Genomic DNA, 9,183 nt, shown 5'->3' with positions numbered 1-9,183 from the left:
TGTTGGGTGATGTCAGAGGGGTTACAGTTACATTCATCAGATAGTGGGTAAATTACTTCTTGAACATTGTTACCCTTTCCCATGTTTTTCTCCCAATTTTCATCCTCCCACCCCCTCCCACTCATTTTGTTTTTCCCTTACTTTCCCTTTTTCAAATAAACAAAAACATATATATACATATATATGTATATATACACATATATAATATGAAAGTTACCACATTCCAGTACAGTACCAACCTGAGATAAACCATAAGGAGAAAAGAAGAGAAAATAAATAGCTTTACATGATCCATTAAGAACAACAATCATGAAGATAAACATTTTGTTTCCATATCCCAGAGTTCATTTTGCTTAGCCTCGTCATATATGACCATATGTACATAGCTTTTGAGCTATTATGAGCCTCTGTCAGGAGAATCCTAGCTGTATACTAATTGTTACAAATGAGGGAAACCATAATCTTAAGGAATGACAATGAAACTAGATAAGATATATTTCTTATGATTTAATAACAGTTCTACAATTTTGTCAAAATTATTCCATGAAAATATTGTTAGAAGTATTTTGATTTTCAAGTAAAACTGTGGATTGGGTATTTGGATTTTGAACTGTGGAGACTAAAAATATATTAGAGATAAAATTTTAGGAGTTCTATGTATGTAATTATATTTGAAAACATGACAGTTGTTGACAGTCCAGGAGAATAAATATAAGGAAAACTAGACAAAGCATGACAAGGTTGGGATGTTACAACTGTTAAACTACTTTCGTTCTAATTTGTTGTTAAAACTTTACAAAGTAATTTTATACTTTCCATTATTGTTATAGCCACCAGTTTTCATTAGTCATTACCTATTCTTTTCTTTTTTATTGTAAGATAAAACATATGTCTGGGAATTACAAAAATATGGAGGTTTAATCAAAATCAAAATCAAAAGGGGAATGAGCTAGATTACAGGCTTAATCCTAGGCCTGTAATCCTAGCTACTCAGGAGGCTGAGATCTGAGGATCAAGGTTCAAAGCTAGCCCCACACAAAAAGAGTTGAAACTCTTATCTCCAATTCACCACAAGAAAACTAGAAGGGGTACTGTAGCTCAAGGGGTAGTGTGTTAGCCTTGAGCTGAAGAGCTCAAGGACAACTCCCAGGCCCAGGGGTAGGACGTAACCTTTGAAATGAAGTACAAAAGGAAAGTAACCAGGCCCACAGTTCAAGCCCCACAACTGACATAAAAAGGATGGTATGAATATAAAACAGATCATCACACAGGATATATATTTCCAGTAGACAGAAATTTATTTTTGCATTTTTAATTTTTTAATTATTAATGATTTTATTATGGAATCAAAGCAGTATTTTATACATTACCTCAGCTTATTGTTAAAACATTTTCTGTACAACGGCAGTGAAACCTTTACACAAATTGCTAAAAAAAAATGGGTTTAGTTTCAAAAGTACATTTAGTTGATACATAAATTGGAAAATATTTTCTCTGTAGCAAAATGATAATATTTCCCCACTTAAACCAATAAGCCCATTTAAACCAATAGTAGATGAATTATGTATTTATAAATATGGTTTGAATTCTGGAATCTAGAAAAAATGTTATATTCAGGAGGTAGTGAGTACATTACTTCTTGCAAATTGTTTCCCCTTCCCATGATTTTCTTCTACTTTCCCTCCCCTCACCCCCAACCTAGTTGTAAAGTAAAGTTCATACCCAACATATTGTTCTGTGAACATGGCTGTTACACTGGCTCACCCTATGACGTAGCAATCTCAGTCCTGGGCATTTACCCAAATTTCCACAAACAATGCCATATTGACCATACTATCACAACCATGTTTACTGCAGAGTTATTTACCATAGCTGAGATATAGAATCAACCCAGATGCTCCTTAGTAGATGAATAAATCAAGAAGATGTGGTATTTATACACAATGGAATTTTATGCTGCTATCAGAAAGAATGACATCGCCCCATTTGTAAAGAAAAAAATCATATTAAGTGAAGCAAGCCAAATCCAAAGGAACATAGGCTTACTGGTTTCCTTCATTTGTAATAATTAGTTTACATCTAGAAGTTTCCTAATAAAGGAGCTCAATAGCTCAAAAACTATGTGCGTAGGGCCATATAGGATGAGCCTATATGAAATAAACTCCAAGATAGGAAACAAAAGACTTATCATTGTCAGTGTTTTCAATGTGAAGCCAAATACCAGTTGTTGTATTTGACTTCTGTACCTGGTTTACTGTATATACATCTATTTGCTTATATGAATCTGGGAAGGGAAAGAGAAAAACAAGATGATGTGACAAAGAACTTTGTATTCAAATTTTATTTTACTCCTTCCATTTCCTTTATTTCCCTGACAGAAACAAACTTTTGATATTTGTGGTAATACTTTCCTGCTTTCTTTGCCTCTTGATTACCACTATATGTGTTCCTACTTAATAATCACTTAGTCAAAAGATAAAGCATATATTTACACCAATGGAATAATTACTGAATTCAAGATTATCAGGTAAGGGCTGGGAGCATGGCATAGTGGCAAAATGTTTGCCTAATGCATGAAGCCCTTGGATAGATTCCTCAGTACCACATACACAGAAAAAGTCAGAAGTAGTTCTGTGGCCCAAGTGATAAGGTGCTAGCCTTGAGAAAGCCCAAATACAGTGCCCAGGCTCTGAGTTCAAGCCCCAGGACTGGCAAAAAAAAAGATTATTTGTTAACATGTTCATCTTCCTAAAAGTCTCTTTTTGTAGTTATCCTCTATGATTCTTTCCTATCCTTTTCTTAAGAGGCATCTACTAATTTAATTTCTGTCAGTGAAACTGAGTGTTTTTGTTTTGTTCCAGTTATGGGGCTTAAACTCGGGGCCTGGGAACAATCTTTGAGCTTTTGTGCTCAAGGCTACTGCTATGCCACTTGAGCTACAACTCCATTTCCTACTTTGGTAATTTATTGAAGATAAGAATATTATGGACTTGCCTTCCTGGGCTGGATTCAAACTGTAATTCTCAGGTCTCAGCCTCCTGAGTACCTAGAATTATAGATCTAAGCCACTAACACCAAGATAATGTTAACTTTTTTCTATTGTAAAAATGGGCCAATATTTCTTCTTACCCATATTTTTTATCCATTTGGCATAGTTGTTTAGATATTTATCCATGTGTGCATCCTACGATAATATTCTATAATATTTCTTCATTATTTTTTTTGCCAGTCCTGGGCTTGAATTCAGGGCCTGAGCCCTGTCCTTGGACTTTCTCAAGGCTAGTGCTCTACCACTTGAGCCTCAGAACCACTTCTGGCTTTCTTTTTTCTATATGTGGTACTGAGGAATCAACCCCAGTCTCTGTGCATGCTAAGCAAACACTCTATCACTAGGCCAAATTCCCGGCCCCTCTTCATTACTTTTCATTTCTTATTTTTATCCCATATTTAGGCATTTCCAGATCTGTTACAGATAAAGTTCTAATTAATATTCATAGGTCATTCTTTGAATGGGTTTCTCCTTACCCATGTGTAAATATCCTTATCCTTATGTAAATATTCAAAATAGAATGACTAGATAATTTGGCATGTGTATGCTTAGCTTTTAAGAAACCACAAAATGGTTTTCCTACAAGCATATGATAATGCCTATTCTTCCAAATATGTCTAATAATTGGTACTACAAACTCATTTATAGTTCTTTCCTGAATTTTACATATTTTATCTCTAATTCTACAATGTAACCATATGTGGACATGGGCCTTAGGAAGTAATTAAGGGTAAATGATCTGACCATAAAGCCTAGGTACTAAGAGAAGATGAAAGGAAAAATCTCCCTGTAAAGAAGGTGGAAATCTGCAGGATAGGAAAAGAAGCTTCATCAGAACCCAACCCTGCTGGAATTTTGCCACAGATTCTTTACCTTCTAGAACTGTGAATAAATTAATCTTTAATATTTAAGCAACCTACTTTGTTATACTTTATTATATCACCTCAAGATGACTAACATACTGATACTAGGGCTTGAATCTACAGAGCTCTAGTGCTATGAAAGTGTAAAGCTGCTAGCCAGAGTCTCTGAGGAGTCACAGCATGAGCCTGTTCATACCCTACCTTGCCTTTCTCACTCATGACTGGTGCTATACTACTTCAGTCATGCTTCCAGTCTCATCAGTTAGCCTTTTTGACAATCAGTTATCTATATTCTAATATTGATTTTCTGTTAAAGGGTGAATTCTAGTCCACAGCCTTCCCAAAGCAAAACATCAGATCCTTTCTAGAAACAAACTAAAGCAAAAAGGGCTAGGAGATTGGCATTTAGAATGAAATTCTAAAGTTGAGGCCATGACTTAAATCCCCAGTATTGCCAAGTAAATGAATAAATAAATGCAATCATCTACAAGAAATGTACTTATTACCTTATGTATATAACTGTAACTCCTTTGTACATCACCTTGACAATAAAACTAAATTTAAAAAAAACATGAAGACATAAATGTCTAAGTCAAGATGAACTTGCACTTGCCTCTGGCCCTTCCATATGACAGTCTTTAACCTCCGTACTGGAGGAGCATAGCATATGCAAAAGTACCTTGAGGCCAGCCAGGTACCTGCACCAATGGAGCCACAGAACCCCAGAGCCCCAGAGCTAGAGCAATAAAGATGTGAAGGTACAAGTCAGAAGTCCTGAGGAGTCACAGCATGAACCTAATCCAACAGATCTCTTCCCCTCCCCCCTCCTCCCTACCCCTGCCCCTACTGCACCTTGGCACATGACAGGGGTAGTTTAGAGATATCTAACAACTACCAAAAGTATAGAACACTTGCTAACAGCCTTTGAGCCACAAGACAAGAGAAATGTACCAAATTCACTTGGGAGACTTCAGAAAGCTCTCCGGGCAGCATCTTGGGTTGGTATCTGATGCCCTCTGGAGCTACAAGCTATATCCAGTGCTCTCTGAAAGACTGCCTATAGTCAATCCACAGTAAGCCATTAGAAACAGGATTCTGTCCACTGCAATTGGTAGCAATGTAATTTCTGTGCACTTACTAAAAAGGCCAACTATCAGTGTTAATTCTTAATTTCTGATTAAGAAAACCATGGAAAACCAATACAATGTTTATTTTGTAAAAATTTTATTGTAAAGGTGATGTACAGAGGAGTTACAGTTACCCATGTAAGGAAATGAGTACAAGTCTTGTTGAAAACTGTTACCCTCCCTCATTTTCTCCTTCCTCCCTGCAACTTCCCTCTTCCAAGGTTATAAAGTTCATTTCCAACATAGTGTCTAGTATCACTGTTGTATTGGTTTACCTTTGCCCTTTCTCACCATTTCTGTGATACCTCTTCCTATCTCCAAAACAGATAAACTTATATACATTACAAAGAGTACTTAAACAGAAAATATTTGACAACAGGGAGTAAACCAAAGGGAAAATGTGAAATAAAAAGAATAACTGCATATGGTACACTAAGGGAAAAAAAACCTCTTCTTTCCATATCTTATATTTCCTTTTTTTTCTTTTTTATTGTATTTAATAAAAGGGTAACAGATAGAAGGTGCATTAATTCACATACATTGATACCCTTCCACATGTCTTGGTCCCATTACCCTCCCCCCTACCCCCTCTTGGTTTTCCCCCCCTTCCCTGTCCAATTTCAAGTAACCAAATACAAATGTATCCAATATATCAGATAACAAAGTGAGATATTGTGTCAATATGAGATAACAAAGAAACAGCAAAAGAGATGAGATAACATAGCACATTAAGTACAGCAATCATTTATTATATGGCTTTTGTTTCAATATCCTAGAAGTCCATTCAATTAGCTTCATACTATATGGCCTTATGTATCAAGATTTTGCTCTATTGCAAATCTCTGCTAGTAGAGCCCAAGGTTTCTACAGGTTATGATGAATGAGGGAAACCATTGAGCCTAAGTTCCTTTGAGTCTGGCTTACTTCACTTAATATGATTTTTTCTAAGTCTTTCCATTTCCTAAAAAATGGGGCCATGTCGTTTTTTCTGACAGCAGCATAGAATTCCACTGTGTACAAATACCACATCTTGTGGATCCATTCATCAACTGAGGGACACCTAGGTTGGTTCCATATCTTTGCTATGATGAATAATGCTGCAATGAACATTGATGTGCTAGTGGATTGAGTATGCCCTACTTTCTGGATGGTTGGGTAAATGCCAAGTAGTGGAATTGCTGGGTCATAGGGAAGCTCTATGTTTAGCCTTTTGAGGCACTGCCATACTGCTTTCCATAGTGGTTGAACGAGTTTGCACTCCCACCAACAGTGTAGTAGTGATCCCTCCTGGCCACATCCCCTCCAGCATCTATTGTTATTAGTTTTTCTGATCCTGGCCATTCTCTGGTCATAAAAGAAATGCAAATCAAAACAACTCTAAGATTCCACCTCACTCCAATTATATTTCCTTTTTATTAGCAGCATTTTATAAGGTCATTGTGATCCTCTGCTAGGAGTATCCTAGACATATACTAATTATTACAAATGAGGGAAAACAGACATCCTATGTTTGTTTGGGTCTGGCTTGCCTCACTTAATATGATTTTTTCCAAGTCTTTCCATTTCCTCATGCGTGGGATGTTGCCATTCTTTCTATTGGAAGTGTAGAAATCCGTTGTGTATTTAGAGCACATATTCTTGACCCATCCACTGAGGGGTATCTGGCTTGATTCCATATCTTGGAATCAAGATATGCAAAGAACTTGTTTGTGTTGATAGCTTTAGTGTGTACTTGTTTATGCCAACAATGAGAAGAGCAAAACCGAAATCAGGAAAGCAATTCCTTTGTAATTGCCTTAAAAAAACTTAGGAATTAATTTAACCAAAGATGTCAAGGACCTCTATAATAAAAAGTTCAAAAGCCTGAAAAAGGAAATTAGATATAAGGAAATAGAAACACGTCCCTTGCTCCTGGATTGGGAGGACTGGATCATAAAAATGATAATACTACCAAAAGCTATCTACAAATTCAATGTAATACCCATCAATATCCCAACAATATCCTTTAATGAACTAGAACAAGCAATCCAAAAATTCATATGGAAATGAGGCAGGGTAGCATAGGGGAAATGAAGCATGGAAATTAGCTGCCAAGGATTCAAAGACTTAAGCTTAAAGCTTGTCCATCTACTTCCCTTAACATTAAGGGAATAAGTTACTTTAGGGGATATAAGTCCGGATAAAAGAAGGGAAATGGGGTACCATCAGCTTATAGCAAATACAAGATATTTCTTCATATACTTCACTGAAGATTAAAGGAACAAAATCCTTTTAGGGTAAATTATGACTTGTCCAGATTTTTTTTTCTGTGATCCAAGTCAAGGACAATAATTGAAGAGTTTCTACATTTAAAGGGAAGTTTCACTAAACCCCACCTCCCTCCGGTGACATAAAAATAGAAAACCAATTCTTAGGAGGAAGAACAGTGCTAGAGGAATATCAATACCAAACTTCAAATTATTATAAAGCCATAGTTGTAAAGAAAATAAAAACAGCTTAGTAATGGCACATGAACAGGCCTGAGGAATAATGGAATAGAATTGAAGACACAGAAATGAACACACAGATCTATGCACAACTAATCTTTGCTAAAGGAGCCAAAAAATGGTGCTGGCACAATTGAGTATACCCGTGCAGAAAATTGAACTTAGATCCTTATATATCAACCTACACCAAAATCAATTCCAAACGGATCAAAGACTTCAATGTAAGATCAGATACCCTGAAAATATTACAGGACAAAATAGGAAAAACACTAGAGCTCTTTGACGCAGGTCAAAATTTTCTTAATAAAGACCCAGAAATACAACAAATCAAAGAAAGTTTGGATAAATTGGATTGCATTAAACTGTAGAGCCTCTGCATGATGACAAAGGGCATAGTTAGCAAGATAAATAGCCCACAGATTGGGAGAAGATTTTCACTTGGTATACAACAGGGAAGGACCTTACAACTAAAATATACTTATGAGCCAGGTGCCAGTGGCTCATGCCTGTAATCCTAGCTACTCAGGAGGCTGAGATCTGAGAATCTCAGTTCAAAGCCAGCCCTGACACGAAAGTCCATGAAATGCTTATCTTCAATTAACTACCAGAAAGAAAACTAGAAGTGGCACTGTGGCACAAGTGTCAGGGCTGTAGCCTTGAGCAGAAGAGCTCAGGGACAGCACCCAGGCCTAGAATTCAAGCCCAACTACTGATCAAAAGAAATAATAATAAAATAAAACATATTTACAGCTCTAAAATTTGAACCCTCTCCAAAAAAACAACCACCCCATTACTAAGTGGGATAAAGACTTACGGAGAGCTCTTTCTCATCCACCCTGCCGCCGAGCACACACAGACATGCAGATCTTCCTGAAGACCCTCATGGGCAAGACCATCACCCTCAAGGTCGAGCCCAGCAACACCATTGAGAATGTCAAAGCCAAAATCCAGGACAAGGAGGGCATCCCACCTGACCAGCAATGGCTGATATTTGCTGGCAAGCAGCTGGAGGATGGGCACACCCTCTTATACTACAACATCCAGAAAGAGTCTACCCTGCATTTGGTGCTCCGTCTTCAAGGTGGCATTATTGAACCCTCCCTGTGCCAACTGACACAGAAGTAGAACTTTGACAATATGATCTGCCTCAAGTGCTATGCTCACCTACATCCCCATTCCGTCAACTGACGTGAGAAATATGGCCACACCAACAACCTCCACCCCAAGAAGGTCAAGTACAGCTGGCCACCACCGAAGGCCAGGGCAGCCTCTGGCCAATGTCTAAGTAAAGTTTCCCTTTCCTAAACCGGAGCAGAAATAAAAGACTTACAAATACCTTGCCATTTAGACCTAACAATTCCACCCATAAGTACTGAAACTTTATCCAAACATTTTGTTTTCTTTTATTGTCTCAAACTTTATAGGAAAAAGCTGGAATGTTTCAGAGTAAATCTCAGACATTGTGATACTTTATAAATCTCTATCTGAAAAAAAATTTGTATTTTTGCCATGTTTTAAAAAATGGTAAATGTCATCCAATATTGAATTCAAATTAAATTTCAGAATGTTTCTAAATTTCTGTTTCTTAAAAAGTCTTAACATCTTTATTGAAATGTATGTTTTTAGGCATTTTGCAAAATGTATTACTGGAAAAAGAT

General features: G+C 36.9%; 1 pseudogene; it reads left to right on the top strand.

Moving 5' to 3' along the window:
- Positions 1–8,383: 8,383 nt before the first annotated feature.
- LOC150041388 (ubiquitin-ribosomal protein eL40 fusion protein pseudogene) lies at positions 8,384–8,830 on the top strand (annotated as a pseudogene).
- The last annotated feature ends 353 nt before the right edge of the window (positions 8,831–9,183 follow it).

Source organism: Megascapheus bottae, chromosome X (assembly GCF_031878675.1).
Source record: "Megascapheus bottae isolate mThoBot1 chromosome X, mThoBot2.hap1, whole genome shotgun sequence".
NCBI classification, from domain to species: domain Eukaryota; kingdom Metazoa; phylum Chordata; class Mammalia; order Rodentia; family Geomyidae; genus Megascapheus; species Megascapheus bottae.
Note: the sequence above shows the minus strand (reverse complement) of the source record. Positions and strands in the feature narration are given on the sequence as shown.